The sequence below is a fragment of the Sphaeramia orbicularis genome, chromosome 1 (assembly GCF_902148855.1).
Source record: "Sphaeramia orbicularis chromosome 1, fSphaOr1.1, whole genome shotgun sequence".
NCBI lineage: Eukaryota > Metazoa > Chordata > Actinopteri > Kurtiformes > Apogonidae > Sphaeramia > Sphaeramia orbicularis.
The window spans coordinates 36797996-36815505 of NC_043957.1; positions in this window are offsets into that span (position 1 = coordinate 36797996).

Genomic DNA, 17510 nt, shown 5'->3' on the forward strand with positions numbered 1-17510 from the left:
GGTGGTGCTTTTAACCCTTTAAGTCCTAAACAGTCACAAGCAACCAATAGCATCTACTGATCTAAAATATTTGATGACCACTAATTCTATTAATACATGTAAAAGATTTAGGCAAAATGCAGTTCCTTAGCTTTTCATGGTCATCAGATTTGACCTATTTTGACAGAGTTAGGGTTCAGAGACCCCTCAGTGAACACAGAACGTCTTCTACAACACCAATTCACCAATTAAACCAATGTAGTTTGACAAATGACAGTGGTGGAAGATGCTTGTTTTTTCACTGACTTCATCATATATTTTGCTTGAAAAGTAAGTTTTTCTTCAGTTTTCAGTTCTTTTTGTAACCTTTGAATTTCCTCTGAGGTTTTATGGAAATCTACATGATCAGGAAATTAACTGTAGTGTATGAAAGAGAGGTATCATCTTACCTTCCGGCAGCTGGTAGGCTCCACAACAGAAACTGCTCCAAATAATTCTATGCAAAAAAACCGTATTCATATGTATAATTTGTATACATGCTTGCATATATAATTATGTGTGTAGATATGTGTATATAGGTGAACATATGAGCATCTCCCCTATACAACCTGTGGCATGTTCAGCATGTACACTCCTGTAAATAGTATTTATAGGTATTTTGATTTGTTTTATTTTTGATTTTGCTCCTTTTTGGTCTTGTGGTCTGATCTGAACTGATCTGGTCTTGTTTTGTCTTATCTTATGAGAACTTGGGACTTCTTTTGCAATATGACACTCTTTTCCTAATGGAAGCTTGTGAAATCTGATGAAAGATAGATAGATAGATAGATAGATAGATAGATAGATAGATAGATAGATAGATAGATAGATAGATAGATAGATAGATAGATAGATAGATAGATAGATAGATAGATAGATAGATAGATAGATAGATAGATAGATAGATAGATAGATAGATAGATAGATAGATAGATAGATAGATAGATATCCACTTGTGGGACTAATAAAGGAATATCTTATCTCTTATCTAAAGGGAAAAATACCTGATTTTCACTGTCAAATGTAAAATACAGAGGATAATATTATATTAAATGGTGATAAATCACTTAGGAAAGGTTACATGTGAGCACAAAACTAATTTTAAGTTTCTAAGGGTTAAACAAAATGTAAGTTCACAGATCGCAGTAAACGTCATCCTGAATTCCATGACACAAACATGACAGATCAGTATATAAATGATCATCAGCACTAACCTCACATGAGTTAAATGGTGTGGTTAGATCTCATTTACTGCAAACATTCATCTCCGTTCTGCTGCTACCTGTCCGACTACTGTTTCACTGAGTGCTACATTAGAGCCATCTGGACTGGAGTCATGACTCAATATGAAAAGGAAACCACCTCAGGAAGCTGTCAGTCATAGCTCTAATGGGGTGACCAAGAAGACAAAGTCATGGCCCATCTATTTTAATCCTCTGCTGGTCACGGTACAGAAGGACTCTCAAAAGTCCTGTGACTGCTTCTGTTTTTATCTTCCTCACTGATGCTGAACAAGTGGGAATAAGACAAGAGACTGGCAGAGACGTAAAATTAATACTGTGTAACACATCCATCTTTGAGACACGAATCAGAATCATTCACTGTATATAAGCACTTGTCTGTGAGATGTTGTTTTTTTTTTTTTTTTAAATTGGTATGATAAATGGAAATATTTCTTCCCACAGGCTAGACTGTTAGGAGAGATAAATAACTTTTGTCCAATCTGAGATGCAAACCAGAGTTAACGCCAGAGTCAATTTTTTCATCATGTGATGTATTTATGAGGTGAACTGTTGTTGTTATTTGATATTGTAATGGAGAATTTATGTTTTACATTCACATGCACATATAACATTTTACAGTGTTGTTCTTCTAGATTTCTTTTCTTTTCTTTTCTTTTCTTTTCTTTTCTTTTCTTTTCTTTTCTTTTCTTTTCTTTTCTTTTTTCTTTTCTTTTCTTTTCTTTTCAAAGAAATCTCTGTTCAATTGTTTTTCTCTGTATATCTCCACTGTTATCACTTATTGATTTCTTTCCCCCCCTTTTTTTAAACAACAAAACATTAATTAAAAAAAAAATACAAATGGCAGTAATATAGTAACTAAACAACAGTGATCAAAATATATCTTACATTTAATTTCACCAATAAAAGTTTGCTTGAATGAAAACAAACCCAAAGTACACCCAAAAAGTGCAGGATTGCCTTTAGCAGAGTGTTATATTATCATATATATTGTGTTATATTTATTATTGATTCCATGATGTGTATATTTTCATGTTGTGATAAACTGTGATTATATTTGAATTATTTTACATGTTATCATATAGAAGTGTGAATCTATGCAGGTTAAACAACTTGATTTAATCACAGCTCTGTAATAGTTGGGATGTTGTGTTAAATGTAAATAAAAACATCTCATAAATCTATATTTTATTCACAATACAACACAGAAAGCAAATCAAATGTTTGATTGATAGATTTGTAACTTTTTTAAAGGAAAAAACAAGGTAATTTTTAATTTGGCTGCAGTAAAATGTCTCGAAAAAGTTGAGATGGGAGAAACAAACAGCTGGAAAACTAAGTGGCACCAAAATAAATTGCTGGAGGAATATTTCACATCGCAAATAATTAGGTTAACTGGCAACAGGTCAATGACATTATCAGGCATAAAAAAAGAATATCTTTGAAAAGTCGAGTCTTTCAGGAGTAAAGATGGATGAAAGTTATAAAATTCAGCAATCAACAACATGAATGCACAATAATTCTCAGTGCATCTCCTTGTCTTGTATCTGAACATGACTGCTTTTTCATCCGCTAATACAAGTAGTGAGATAAATATAAACTGTGTTTTGTGTAGAAAGCACTTTCAACAGTCAGGCTCCAACTATCAGTGCCTGAGTGACCAACTTCAATATGTAGATATTAAACACAACATAAATCCTTCTGCAATGCTGTCTAAGTAGAGATAAGAAGACACAATTCGATTCTATTATGATGTTTGTATTGTAATCTATCTTTAACCCAGTGTTATTTTTGTGGCAACTCCCAAATTATTTTTCCTCGCTATGTAACCTTTCTTTAAATGATTTATCACCATTTATCTTAATATTATACTCTGTATTTTGTGTTTTTTCAGTGAAAATTCAATATTTTCCTGTATTTAATTTACTGATCATATAGATGTTCATAAAAGCTCAGACTAAAATTGAAGGTTATTAAATCAGAAATAGAGAAAACTGACTGAAAAAGTGACTTTTTCATCAAATATATCATTAACTGAACATAAAACAAGTGTGTCCATCCACTGTCATTGATTTAACTCCATGAGTTTTACTGGTGAATCAATGTTGTAGAAGATGGGGGTGTTTCCACGGTAACTCCAGAGCCTCTGAACATCCAAATGGGTCATATCTGATGACCATGAAAAGATGACAAACTGTATTTTACACCAATTATTTACATGGATTGGTTGGATTAGTGGATCAACAGTTTTTAAACATTTGGTTGTTGGTGGCTGTTTGGGTCTTCATGGGTTAAACAGAACATTCTACTCCTGTGCAGATGTGTCTGTGCCATTTTACATGTTATCATGTTTAGTTCATTCTTGTGAGGTAAGAAAACGAAACAGTTATGAGTTGTCAGGGGCTTTTTAAAGTATAATTACATAAAATAAATAATCAAGTTTACCAAGTTGCTTCCAGCAGTTTAACCCTTTCATGCATGAATTATGAGAACCTTAATCAAGATTTTTTTCCTGAGTGTTTTTATTCCTCTTTAGGCATTACAAAAACAATGTGATTTTTTTTTTTTTTTTTTTTTTTTAATGAACCCATTTTTCATGGAGTTACAAAAATGTCCACTTAGCTGGACACCATGCGTTTAATTTTTGAAGCAAAGAAACATGTATTTACTGACATACTGTGTGAAAACTAGGAAATAAGTGGGTTTTTTTTTTAATGTTGCTAATCTGATGTTTTCTCACATTTTAACATACTATAATAATAGTTATTACTCACTCAAATAATGTGCAAAAAACAACAAAACACGACAACGTAAAACCCTCCCCAAAACTGTTAATTACAGTCTAATAACAATTAGCAATTGATTTACACTCAAATATGTTGCTGCAGATCAGGTTTATCAAGAACTGGAATGCTACAGTAATGGTATGAATTGCAGTGTATTATGGGATGGTGCATAAGTATCCACTGTGTTGGTTGATATGCAAGTAAAACAACAAAATCCATAAATATACAAGAGACCAGCTGTAGAATAACTGTCCACTGTAGTGACCACTGTGCATGAAAGGGTTAATATGTAAAAATATGTGACTTATGTGTCCCTTTGAGTCAATAACACCAGTGAAGGCAAAAAAAAAAAAAAAAACCCTGAGGAAACAATGACAACATGTACTCCAGTGGAATGATGACAACAATCCTATAAAGTGACTCAAAAACAAAGTGATGTCAGAGGGTGAACAGCGAATACTGTGCTGTTTCTCCCACGTGCCCTGTCACCTGAGAGCTGCAGTGGAACATCACAGACAAAAGCATCAATGGAGAAACAGCTTCATAAAACAAGGGCTGACACAGGAAAACAGGAAATGGCCTAAAGAAAGAAGAGAGAATAAAAGGTAAGAGTGACTAGCAAGTGAGAGAAGAAAGGGAGGGAGTGGAGTCTCGAGGAGGCCGACAGGTGTTTTGCGGTAAGAGAGTTTGTTTTTTCAAGGGGAGGAGTGAGCAAGTACCCCGTGGCCTGGTCTGGTCGGCCTCTGTGGGGTTCTGGCAGTTTGGCAGTATGGAATTTCACACAAAAACACACTGCTGGGTAATTCAGCCTGTACCACTTTTAAGGTCAAATGAACCAAATTACATGATACTAAGGTCAAAAACTTTAAAATACATAAATACACACTGAGAAATGTGAAGAAATACATGTTACATAATATAATTCCAATATAATTATCCAAATGGGAGCATGAAATTGAAGCGTGTGGAGGAAAGTCATATCCTGTGAGAAAAAGGAGGAGGAAAGTGGCGGTGACAAGGTAATTAAATTGGTTTCTCTGCTGCTCCAGTGGAAAAAGTGAAGAGTGTGGGAACTTCTGTGTGCATTTGTTTAGTGAAGCTAAAGTGACTGAAAGAGAAAAAGGAGCACTGGACTCACGACTGCATTAAACAGAGACATAAAGCCATGGCATGGAGTGACCGCTATGCTTTTCACACACACTGTACTTGTCATACAGATAAAACAGGTAATGTGAGATACACTAATTCTGGTAACGTCTGTTCTTAATGATCTGTGCAGTTACAGCTTCATAGAGCGTTGTAAAGTTACATAAAGAAGCATGACGTTCTGTCAGATATTTACTGAAAGGAGACAGACAAGACCACAACTGAACCATTTCTCCCCCTGGTGGAGGTTTTAAAGTAAATTTACAGCTGCATAACCTGTGACAGTTGTTTAGATCAGCCCATAAAGACCCAGTGCTACTTTTGTGGCAGTTCCCAAATTAATTTACCTCTCTCTTTAACCTTTCTCAATTAATTCATCACCATTTATTATAATATTATCCCCTGTATTTAGTGTTTTTTTCAGTGTAAATTAGATATTTTCTTATGTCTAATTTGTTGATCGTGTTGATGTTCATTAAACTTCAGAGTAAATTCAAAGGTTATTGAATCAGAAACAGAAAAAACTGAAGAAAAATTGACTTTTTCAACAGATATATCAATAACTGAGCATAAAACAAGTGTGTCCATCCACTGTTATTGATCCAACTGCATGGGTTTTACTGGTGAATCAATGTTGTAGAAGATGACAGTGCTTCCACATTCACTACAATGCCTCTGAATGTCCAAATGGGTCATATCTGATGACCATGAAAAGATGACAAACTGTATTTTACACCAATTATTTACATGGATTGATAGGATTAATGGATCAGCAAGTGTGAAACTCAGTAGATGGCTTTGGTTGCCAGTGGCTGTTTGGGTCTTTGTGGGTTAAGCGAGCAAGCAAAACTTTTTTTATATTGCACATTTCATTCCAGATGGAAGCTCACAGAGTAGCAATTCTTATTTACTTTTCCATCAGACAAAGCCTGTAACTTTAACATCTAAGGCAAACAAGAGTAAAACATATTAGTTGTATAACAGAGTATAACAAAAATAATTGCTAAAGATAGATTAGAGAAATAAGGCAATTCACTGAAATCCCAAAAATAGTATTTAGCTAAAATGACAAAATTAAAATGATAAAACATGAGATAAGAAAAAACAGATAAAAATGAAATGAAATGTGCAAAATCATAAAAGTCTTTATAAACACCAAAATGAAATAAGAGAAATAGTATCAGGAGTATATAAATAATATGGAAAACCAGGTGGAGCATCATAGCATCAAATACTTGAGAAAATTTAAAGAAATGAAGTGAAAATAAAATAGAATACAATAAATTAATGATAAAAACAATTTCAAATACAGACGGAAGCCAATTTCATTACTTCTCGTCTTAATATTGTACAAAGGAGAGCGTTTGAGGCCAAACACTATATCTTTGAAACTACTTACATCAAATCGGCAGAGCAATATTGCTAAAGACAACCGTTTTTTGTCTAACTCCTGTAAAAAACATGTTTGCATATTTTTTCAATATCTCAATAAATCCATAATTTGAAGGAATGATGAAACAAATAAACAAACAAACAAAACATTTGTGGCCTTTTCTTTTCTGTATGATGCATTCTTCTACACAGTTTTATCATGAAGTACTTTGTACACACAAGAATCCTGATATGTAAAATTTGAATTAATATTCTAAATCTGCCCACATTAGAATACAAATAATAGGAAAAGACATTATTTTCTCTGAATGTTTTAGACTCCACAAATGACAAAAGCACTGTAGGACAAAACATAAATATTGGTACCTAAATAAGACTATGGCTGTAAGACTTGTTCTACAATGGTTCTCAAACTTTTTACAGTGGAGTACCCTCTGAAATATACTTTTTTAGCCAAGTACCCCCAACTCTCCCTTCAGCATTTTTGATTAAAAAATTTTTTTGGGCAAAATGTATTCCTGTACCAAAGGTGTCTGTTTATATTTTCAAAACATTGTAAACAAACAAGATATATTTAACTGTAATATATAATAAACAACATTTTTTTTTTTTTTTTTACAGTAAATTTTGTATGCAAAGTATAAACTGAAAGGTACCGTCTTTCACTGAAAAGAAGAATAAATAAATTGGTCATTAATTAATAAATTAACATTTCATCAACAAAAAATAATTACTTAGCTACTCAAACAAACTCATTTTGAATAATATAAAATAGAAATGTTCTTAAAATGTTACCAGAGCTTAAACAGGATGACTGACAATAAAACTATTATATGAATGTAATTATTATGTTTTATATTTCAGCATTAATTCTCATTATTTATTTTGTATGTGGTACATGATGACTTATTCAATGTATTTTTCAAAAAAAAATTTCAAGTACCCCCTAGGCTTCTTCCAAGTACCCTTGGGGGTATGCCCACCCCACTTTGAGAACTCCTGTTCTATAACAACAAACTGAGTGAAACATGGGCTCCATAAATGCATTGGTTTCAGAGTGTCTTAAGAAGTGTCAGTGTCAAAGCAGCCACAGAAAAACAAAAAAAAAAACAATGCCTGAATTTATTACACTGTGAAGATTTCGTTCCACAAGATGGAGCCAAACACTACATTATATAAAAGTCCCTGGCTCAGAGGCTGGATTTGATTCACTGCCTGATACAAATGCACTGATGTGAAGCTGACAAACAGTGTGGACAAACAAAAGGCCTTCAGAGCACCATGAAACTGATAACCCAGGTTGGTTTTTTCCCCCTTAACCATGGCCAAAGTCATAGGCCATGAAATACTTTTGGAGAATAAGTTTTGATTCTAGATTAGAGAAATTATTTGATGTAGCACACATTTACCCACCAAGGGACTGCTCAGTAAAATGATCTGATCTGACTGTAGTTAAAGCCTGTCTCACTGTGTCTACTATACTATGAAATCAGATGGTTTCATGAGATTGTACACAGTTAAATGGAGCTTTCGTTTATCTGCCTTCACTCTCTACTCTCGGTGATCTTTAATTAAAGTCACATCACCTCACTGAGGAGGTGGAGCTGCTGATGACGGATACCCTCACCTGTCCTCTGCCTTTTTACTCATTTCTTCCCACTAAAGCTCTTCTTTCTTCTGCCTCTGTGTCTTTCTCCTATCTTTCTGGCTGTGACAGCGGTACACAGCTGCATTGAACCTGCTTTTATTCGGAGCACGCTCTTGTCTCCCATCACCCATGGTCTCCTGATTAGACTGCCCTCCCTCCTTCAGCAGTCACTGGGGCTCACAGCAGCCCACTGACAGGGAAGGAAAAAGCTTTTCCCAGGTATAGAGCAGCCGCACCGCCTGAAGATTTAGAGTCTAAATATCCTGCTCATCTCTGCCAGTGGGGATTACTCTTTGGCCAGCTGCTACATCTATCCTCTCCTTTATGGGTGTATGTAAAAAACACATGCAAGCTTTACTTGTTTCACATAAACTGCTGTAAAGGCAGATGTACAGCATATCTGAGGACTTTTCAGTTCTGCTCTTGGTGTACTCTACATGAAATTTTAAATTTAGATCAGAAACAAACCATTATTTGTAGCTTTATCTGCACTGACCTGCTTGTCAGCTGTGCTGCTGTCGTATTCAAGAGCCCCTTAGCCCCCTTAAAGCTATTATTAGCCATGCATTTACCTGCCTTGAGTAAATGTACTCTGCACAGGTTTGATCTGTGGGGCATGGTTGAACAGGCTTTTGGTGCATATGCTCTCAGGTTCCTTCTGGTTGTCTTCAGTTGTTCATTCCAGTCTAAAAATGCTGGAGGGGGGGATTAGTCTCACACAGTCAGACCTAACATTTCACAGTGTGCCAACATTGGAAATAAAGACATGGGAACAACAGTTACAACTCCATCTGGATGGCAGTCAAGGTTCCCTTTACTACCATGTGCTTGCATCCTACTATATAATGCACGTTGTCCGTCCGATTGATGTTGCAGCACGGGAGGGCGTTTGTATGGATTTTCCTCAGCCTTCACAGGCCCGATTGCCACCAAACTCACCAAATGAATAGAAACATTACCTGACTATCTACTACTGTAGGCAGAATTTTTTGTCCGTATTCCAATGTTGTGAGGTATTCTGGCCGATTTTAGCCTCTCATGCTATCGTACAATCGCACCACGGGTACAATGCCGCTGTTGCACCGCAGGAGGGCGTTTTAGCCTCTCATGCTATCGTACAATAGCACCACGGGTACAATGCCGCTAGTGTAATGCAAAGCACCAAGTACTGTTGTTCATGAGATTTATTATTATGGGCTACGAGCACAATGGAACTTCTAGTTAACTTCAATGTGTTAAGTGTACGCTCGACTATTTCTAGCAGGTCATGTTGTTTTGGAGATTTTCTGGAGATGCTAGTTTCGAGTAGCTGCTAATATTTTCATTGACAAAATTTCAGTGTGATCAGATTTCGGGTAAAAGAGAGGTGGTTGGTGTATCAACACGTGAAAGAGACCACACTCCATTGTTATGTACCCCTTTGTACTAATTCGTTGAGGTACAACAGTACTATATGCTTTAATAGGTTTCCAGTGGATGTGTCTGTGTACGGTGGGAAGACTTCACACCAATCAAGACGAGTCACGTTTGCAGCAGGCATTTCAAAAAGGAAGGCTTTGTTAACAAACCGAGGAAATTGAGAAGGTTGAAGAAAGGGACCGTTCCTGCTCTTTTTATTTGGAATAATTTTCAAATACCGGCACCGAGGGTGAGTGTGTGGGAGTGGAGACTCAGAGTGGAGAGGCCTCCTCCTGTCCATGATGTCAACTCAGAAGAAGAGATGGAGGTGGCTACCCTGGCACCAGATCATGATTACTGTCTTACTCCTACAACAACAATGATCACAGATCAACTGGCTGAGGAAAATGATACACTTTGCCAGAAAGTAAAGGAGCTACGGAGTAAAGGAGCTTGAACTACAAATATAGGCTCTCCAGCTGTAGAGTTGTTTTGGACTGAAGCGCTTTGTAGGATCGGACAAGGTAATCCGATTTTGTACTTGGTAAGTCAAAAATAAGGTGTTTTGAATTGCAGAAGGTTGATAACTTTTACCATATTAACAATGATGGACAAAAAATCACACAAGACCTGTACTTGAGTCAAAGTAAAGATGGACTACACATGGTAAAATGTTGCGCCACTAAAAGTCCACCTTACAAGAGGATTTTCCTTCAAGTGTATGTCAAATATCAAAAGTGAAAGTGCTATAATTTATGATTAACATAACCAGCGGCATTGTACCCATGGTGCCATACTGCCCTCCTGTGGTGCAACGGTGGCATTGCACCCAAACGCCCTCCCGTGTCCCGTGCTGCAACATCGATCAGATGGACATCGATGGGACGGACACGGGGTGGGGGCAAAACATGCATTATATAGAAGGATGTGTTATGAGCCTTGGTCTTTTGTATTCTTTGTCTGTATATTCTGTTTTATTTGTGCTGTGTATCCTCCTAAACACAGGGTAGTGCTTTCCACTATGTGTGTGTGTGTGTGTGTGTGTGTGTCCTATTTCCTGTGTTCCAGATGGTGAGAGGTGATTGGCTGCAGCAGCTTTTTAAGGAGGAAGTTGGTGAATCTCTTTATCTTTCTCTCTCTCCTTCTTCTTGCAACCAACTGGGGCCATGCAGGAGTGATGATTAGAACCTCAAGATGTTTTGACATTGTTCTGTTACTTCAATTTGCTAAGTGTAAATATTTAAATAGAGAATTGAACCATTTATTTAGTTGAAAGCAGTCCAGTAGCTGTAGAGGAGGGAAGCCATTTTGTTTTCACACTGTTTTCTCCTGTTATAGTGAAGGAGGTCAGTAATTGTTATTCTTTTGTTTTATATTTGGTAAGTAAGCTTCCTGATATAGAACTCTTTTGTTTGTTGTGTTGTCAATGCCCTCCCTGACGTCTTACAGATCCCACAGTTGTTTTCTTTCTTGGTTGGATCTTGTCCACAGGTCGTTAGTGGTTATCAGGTGCACCTGCCATGTTTCTCCTCACCTGGTTGTAATTGGTCATTTGAAGTCTTTAAAAGGAGATTGTCCCTCCCACCTCAGTTTGCTCCACCCTCCATCCTGACCGCTGACTCCCATTTTCAATACTGTTTAAGGCCTATCTTTTTGTTTTTATCTGTCTCTGTGACGGACTCAGTGGTTGATTGTAAATTGTATTTTCAGTTTCCTTTTAGAATCCCTTAAAGGGCCCTGTACTGGTTTGACCTCTTTTCATGGTTTTTGTACAAGTTTGTTTTGTTGCTTGCGTTGTACGTCACACCAGTTCTCATGGTATTTGGTGTGCTATATGTACAGATTTTCGAGCTTTTGCATGTTATTCAATGCCATTTGATGGCATGTCAATTTACGCCAAGATCTCCAGTTCACATAACCCTAACCCTAACCCTCAGTATGCGGTATTCGATGCATTGATTCAGGTTGGACAGGCAGCTATTAACGGCCTGAACATTCCCATAGAAAGCTTATAATGCATACAGATAACATGCCAATTAAAAGTGTTGTGTGTATTTATGAAAGTCAGTGATATCATGTTGCAAATTACAAATTCTGCTGTTAATCTTATGTGATTTGTAAATTTAGGTTTTGAAAAACACTGTCAAAAATTCATCTGGTCCTTATTTTTTCTCTTTCCTGTTGTGCTGTTACACAGTTATAGCAACCATTTAAAAAAAATAATAAATACATACAAGTGCAATGTAGAACAATATAACATTCATCTAAATATATGCAGTACTTAATTTATAAACAGTCCTTCTTTGGAAGTATTTCTTGCTTTTACATCGCACCTAGACACAAGTCCACAAATACTGCAAGAGGCAAGCACATGGATTACATTTCCTTCAGGAAATGTGCGCATGTCTAGTTCATCGTACAGTTTCCCTCTGGACTGTCAAACACCATGAATCAACACCTTCCTCTGCAGGGTTTTGGCTAACAGACATGAAAGTTGTAAAACTGGAATAAACACCTCCTTCACCTTAACTCAACCTAACATAACTTAACTTACCACCCTCTGTTTTTTTTTATTTTTTATTTTTATTTTAAACCTTCACCTGCATGAAACGGAACCAATTTACAAATAGGGTTATGTTTGAATATAATGTTAAATCTATTCTTACTCAGAAGCTCACAGCCTATTGGAACCATTTGTGCTCTACTTGAGCATTCCAATTTCATATCGTTCTTTCTATATTTCCATTTTCATTTTTAATACCCTTTCTATCCAGTGAAAACCCACATTATCGCCAAATGTTTTGATGATGTTTGTGATAAACTGAAGGGTTTTCCTTGTTCTTGAACTAAGTAAAAACTTACCTGCATTCGCTGAAAAATAAATGGTCACAACACTGAAACAGGCCTCTTTTCCTGGACTCAGGAAAAGTATATTTTTAAGTGACTCATTATTGGCAGGTAACGGGCTAAAAAAGATATCGGTAGCCTCATAGCATAATTTCCTAAGTCATATTTTTGGCCAAATTGTGATATCTACAGGGTGGGGAAGCAAAATTTACAATGAAAATTTAGTTGTTTTTTCTCAGCAGGCACTACGTCAATTGTTTTGAAACCAAACATATATTGATGTCATAATCATACCTAACACTATTATCCATACCTTTTCAGAAACTTTTGCCCATATGAGTAATCAGGAAAGCAAACGTCAGAGAGTGTGTGATTTGCTGAATGCACTCGTCACACCAAAGGAGATTTCAAAATAGTTGGAGTGTCCATAAAGACTGTTTATAATGGAAAGAAGAGAATGACTATGAGCAAAACTATTACGAGAAAGTCTGGAAGATACTATTAAAGAAGAATGGGAGAAGTTGTCACCCGAATATTTGAGGAACACTTGCGCAAGTTTCAGGAAGCATGTGAAGGCAGTTATTGAGAAAGAAGGAGGACACATAGAATAAAAACATTTTCTATTATGTCAGTTTTCTTGTGGCAAATAAATTCTCATGACTTTCAATAAACTAATTGGTCATACACTGTCTTTCAATCCCTGCCTCAAAATATTGTAAATTTTGCTTCCCCACCCTGTACATAACTTTACTCTAACAGTGCTGCTTGATTTTATGCAGATATCACAATTTGGCCAAAAAATATGATGTAGGAAATTATACTATGAGGCCAACTATATGATGATCCTATAGAATATAATACACTGCACATATAACAAAATATACAACAGTAGAACACTGGTAGAGATGATACTTACTGTTTAGGATATAAGGACTCCTTCTGCTGTACACAGTATGAATAGTAGGTACTGTATGTGTCAGAGTGGATCTTTTTCACCAACTTTCACTCAACACCAGTAAGATCAAGAACTCACTGACACATCCAGTGCAGATGAATACCACTGAGATGGAACAAATCTGCAGTCTTAGACTTCAGTGTTCACATTTCTCTGGTCAGGAAGGCGCAGCAATGAGCCCGTTCACATGCACACCAATGCTCTGATCATTATCCAATTTCTGGCGTTATCAGATTATTCAAGTGATCATGTAAACAGGATAATCTGATGGGCTTTATCTAGTAACAGCAGTTATCTGATCATGGCAAATCGGAGTAACACACCTTGATTTCTCCCCAAGACTCCGATGTCTTCACGCATGTACGCAGGTTGATCTGATTTATTTCGTTCTTTTGCATCTGCGCATGTGTAAACACAATTAAAAAATAACAGAGAATGGATGTTATGTAGTCAAATGTGAGTGGAAAACAGGAAGTTTAAGTGTACCATCACTACGTATGTTCGTACTCTGAAAGAAATCCGATAATGGACTGGAGCGTCTAAACCAGGGTTTTTCAGTTATCACATTTCTTAAGTGCATGCAAATAAGTTAGATCTGATTATTACAATTATCCAATTATTCCCAGATATCGGACTTTTATGGTCATGTAAACAGGCTCAATGTCTCTAAAATTTGAGAATTATGTGAAAATTCAGCATAAACTCCTTGACAGTATTAACCAATAATAAATCAAAACACAGACTTAAGTCATAGTAAAGTGTTTGTGTTCCTACTGTAATGTTGAACAGAATATTTTAGTGTAACCTGTAAAATCATTTTCATATCATTTTTATATTTATAGCATCACTAAATAGCTATGTATGGATGTTGGCTGGACACTAATGATAAAAGGGATAATGGACAGAAGACCAGTGATTATTGTGAAATGAAGTGTTTCACCTGTATCACCCATACCAATACCCTGCACCAATAGCGCAGCGCTGTTATACATCTCTTACAGATCATGCTTCCATTAGGGTAATTGACTTTTTTTTCTAACACATTATCAGCGTTCATGGGATATTCCCTTCATGGTTTGTACATCTGAGAGGAAAACATGACATGTACATTTATACCCTGAAACGACTGAACTTTTAGCCTTATTTTTTTTTTAATTTCTATGACACTTTGCCTTCTACTCAAGTCTTTCAATAGTTTCCATTATGAGATTAAATATACATCCACACATACATGCGTGCGCACACACAAACACACAAAGTAAACAGCTTTAATTTTGCTCATGTCTTTTTACATTGAATATGTTGAACTGTGTTCGATTGAAAGCATTGAAAAAAAGCTGTTAAGGCTGAACTGAACTGAACAGAATTGAATTAAATTTTCTTTTCCCCAGCCAGTTATACAGTTATATTATTTACCTTATCCTCTTTTCTTGCTCCTGAACCCCCTTCCTGCCTCTCTGTTTCTGCATCCTCCCTCCTTCTCTCTCCCCTTCCTCATCTATCACTTCCTTCCCACCCATTTCTCACACACAAATCCTTTTCTCCCCAGTCCCACGGAGACACAAGCTGACAATGAATGCATCCCTCCTTCAGCCGTGGCAGACTAACACAGATATCTCAGTCTGCAACATTTACAGATATCCCACATCTCCCTCTGCCGTCCTCCCTCCATCGTTCATTTACCTCTCCTCTGTTTCCTCCTCCCCTGCTTGCTCTAACCTCGGTGGAATGAGGGTCTTATGAAGATAAATGACGCCTCTCAGCTTCCTTACCCTACTCCCATCTGCTTCATGTGCAGCCGTGGTGGGGAATTCCCATGGAATCGTTCATTTCTAGGTGTGTCTTCCCCGACAGGTTCACGGCAGCGTTTTCCATCCGCAAGGAACAGAGGCTAACAGCTTAGATAGAGTTGGCTTGAGTAGCTCGAGACATTAGCTAAACATTATGGCGATTCTGAAGCTTGAAGCTCATTACATTTCAATTACAGAGGAAATGGAGTGAAAATCTGAAGAGGCTATTTAATAATCAAGGTTACAGACTATTTTTCTAGCACTTTAACCCTGATGTGACTTAGTAGATATAGAGACAGTGCAGTCCAAATCAGATGTAACATATTATTCTGTGATATTAGACATGGTTCACTTGAGGGAGTTAAGAGCCTCAGTTTTCTAAATGGTTTTCCAACTGATTTCACCAGGGTATAAGTGTTTTATACACTTCAGTATAGCACTATATAATAATAACACATATTTTCATTAAATACAAAGTCCAGCGGGATAAATCAATAAAATCATCTCATATACACTGCACAGAAGCAACTTTTCTAGACAGTGGCTGCTGGCTCCACTTAATATTACTTGGAGAAGAACTGCTTGAATACTGATTTGAGAAAAATATCTCTAAAATGAACACAAAAAAGGTTAAATAATGAGGGGGTCGATCTTTTACAAACTCATCTAGTGTTCACTGTAATACAATCATCTGTCATATAAAAAAAAATTATATGAATTTATCAAACCACACTGATAAAGTAGGAGCATGCACATCAAGCCACACATGTCAAACTGAAAGGTGAGCAGCATTCAACATGATATTCAGCATTTTTGACTTTTGACCAGAGAAGGAGTTAATGGCAAAAATACATAACTTTGGATCCATTATTGTTTTTTTTTCCCACAGTTATTTTTCATTGAGTTTTTGACAGCAGTGGTGCAAAAAAAAAAAAAAAAAATCTAAACAATAGGAATTATTGTTTTTATATAGAACAAAACATATACAAACCACACATACAACAAAACAAAAAGAAAACAACAACAACAACAACAACAACAACAACAACAAAAAACATCACAAAGCAAGCCACCTATCATCCTGGACAAATGTAACAGAGTTTGTGAGATGCAAACTTACACTTAAACATAGGTACAAAATATCACCAAGAGTAGAGGAAAAAAAAGGGAGGTATGTATACAAATACATACATACACACACACACACACACACACACACACACACACACACACACACACACACACACACACACACACACATATATATATAAATGTATACACGTACATACATACATGTACGTCCGCATACACCCAAATACAAATGCATACACACATACATATGAAATGCGTCATGATGTATATAAATCCCCCATGAACATATGCTCCCTCCTGAACTTTTTAAACACTGATTTGAGCAAAACTGTCTCTGAAATGAACACAAAAAAGGTTAAATAATGAGGGGGTATATGAATTTATCAAACCACACTGATAAAGTAGGAGCATGCACATCAAGCCACACATGTGAAATTGAAAGGCGAGCAGCATTCAACATAATATTCAGCATTTTTGACTTTTGACCAGAGAAGGAGTTAATGGCAAAAATACATAACTTTGGATCCATTATTGTTTTAATACCACAACACTTTTACATCTCTCATTTTAGTCTCTATGTGATTGGATGATTTTCACTGTTACCAAGTGACCTTGACACTTTTAGGACTGTACGATGAAAATGAAGCAGATTATTAAGCTGCTCCAGATGTCACAGGTAACAAAGTTTAATCCTTTTCAGTCTTCTTTTCCTCTGTTTAGTCTGTGGGACAGTAATTTAACTGAATATGAAGTAAAAGGGTAGTTAAGATGCAAAGGTTCAAATCCTATGCAACACATCAGTGCAGGCCAAATTCAGTCAAACATCACAACTGAAGGCAAACATTACCATCAGGCTGAAACATTAAAATGTCGACCACACAGAAATCCATAACTGCTGTGTTTACAAGGGGGCTTCAAAAAGTTTGTGGAAAAAAAACAGCTTTTACATGGTTTAAATTACATGGCCCTCAGTTTCACACAGATGGACTGGCTGCTATCAATGCTTGTAGAAGTGTATTGCCCTAGATCAAGGGTGTCAAACTCACTTTAGTTCAGGGGCCACATTAAGCCTAATATGATATAAAGTGGGCCAAACCAGTAAAATAATATAAATAATAGGATAAGAACTTATAAATAATGTCAACTCCAGTTTTTTTCTCTGTTTTTGAGTGAAAAAACTTAAATTCCATAATGAAA